The sequence below is a fragment of the Electrophorus electricus genome, chromosome 14 (assembly GCF_013358815.1).
Source record: "Electrophorus electricus isolate fEleEle1 chromosome 14, fEleEle1.pri, whole genome shotgun sequence".
NCBI lineage: Eukaryota > Metazoa > Chordata > Actinopteri > Gymnotiformes > Gymnotidae > Electrophorus > Electrophorus electricus.
This window is the reverse complement of record NC_049548.1, coordinates 15880840-15882543: the sequence shown is the minus strand read 5'-3', so window position 1 is coordinate 15882543 and position 1704 is coordinate 15880840. Positions and strand designations below refer to the sequence as shown.

General features: G+C 40.0%; 1 long non-coding RNA gene across 1 annotated transcript; it reads left to right on the top strand.

Moving 5' to 3' along the window:
• Positions 1-497: 497 nt before the first annotated feature.
• Positions 498-1438, top strand: LOC118242389. The gene is made up of 2 exons (XR_004776811.1): positions 498-539; positions 730-1438. It is a non-coding gene; the product is annotated as an uncharacterized LOC118242389 (long non-coding RNA).
• Positions 1439-1704: the final 266 nt, after the last annotated feature.

Here is a 1704-nt window from a genome sequence, read left to right as displayed (position 1 = left end):
TGTTCATTCCCCTACATCCAACTCTCTGGCTTCTTTTTTTTAACTCCTGACTCCAGCAATCCGACTACATGTCCGCTGGATCCCATTCCTTCCACTCTGTTCTAGATGATCTCAAGAGATCTGCTTCTTTTAATCTCTGTCATCATCAACAACTCCTTATCCTCTGGAAATGTACAAACTATGTTCAAAACCTCCAGGGTGGTACTAATCCTTAAGAAGGCCACACTTGACGGCTCCAAAATAACCAATTACAGACTGGTATCACTTCTCTCAAAAGCCCTTGAATGAGCACTTTACAATCGCTTATCTTTTCCTCACCCAGAACCAGCTCTATGATCCCTATTAGTCTGGCTACAAACCAGCACATTCAACAGAAACACCCCTCATAGCAGTAACAGAGAAATGTGCACCTTCTGGACCTTTCAGCAGCCTTTGACACAGTAAACCACAACATTCTTCTCTCTGTTCTCTCCAGCCTTGCTGTGACTGACTCTGCATGGAAATGGTTTCACTCCTATTTGGAGGGACAGTCCTATCAGGTAAAATGGATCCACATACAATCTATGTATACTCTCCACCGATATCCCCCAGGGCTCAGTATTGGCCCCTCTTCTCTTCTCTTTGTATATTCATTCTCTTAGTGATGTAATATCTTCTCATGGCTTCGCCTACCACTGCTATGCTAATGACACCCAATTATTTCTTTCTTTCCCACCCTCCGACATGCAGGTTTCCAAACGTATCTCAGCATACTTGACTGACATTGCATAATGGATGACAGCCCACCACTTGAAGCTCAAACCCACTAAAAACAGTTTCTTATAATCTGAAAGGTAGACTACTGCAACTTGCTACTTGCTGGTCTTCTTCTAAGAGCCGTTAGACCTCTACAACTTGCAGCAATCTAGTTCATTGGTATCTTGGACTCTAACCTACTATACTGGCTAGGATGTATTCTATGAGTAAATTACAAAGTCACTCTATAAGTCTGACTTTGTAATTTACTCATAGAATACAGAATGGCTTTGTAAATTACAAAGTCACTTTGTAAGTCACTCTGGATAAGAGCATCTGCCAAATGATGTAAATGTAATGGATGTGGTGTAACATATGAGAGTGTAATGGATGTGGTGTAACATATATAAGTGTAATCGATGTGGTGTAACATATATGCTGTGTGTCACCCTGTGTCTACCTTGTACCTCTGTGCATTTGGAGAAGGAACACCTGTTGTGCCTCACCTGTGGCACCATGAGCCCTACCACTGTGACAATCATGCAGCTTAATCATTATCTTCATCATCCTCAATCATGTATCTTCATCATCATCATCATCATCATCAATCATGCATCTTCATCATCATCATCTTCAACATTATCTTCAGTGTGGATTTATGCACAGTACAGACAAAGGCAAGAATAAAGGAATAATGGAATATGGAATGTCATCTCACAATAAAATAGTTGGAATAATGGAATATGGAATGTCATCAGTATAAGGAATATCATGTTTTTGAAGTTCTGTCGTCTCACGATAAAATAGTTCTACAACATTCTCTTAAAAACAAAGTAGAGTCTTAAATAAAGTTTGATATATTTATGGATTATCGTATATGTTATTGGGGAGCTGATTTGAAAACCCAATCAATCATATGCACTGTAGTGCAGTGGTGTGTGTGTGTGTGTGTGTGTGTGTTTGGCACGT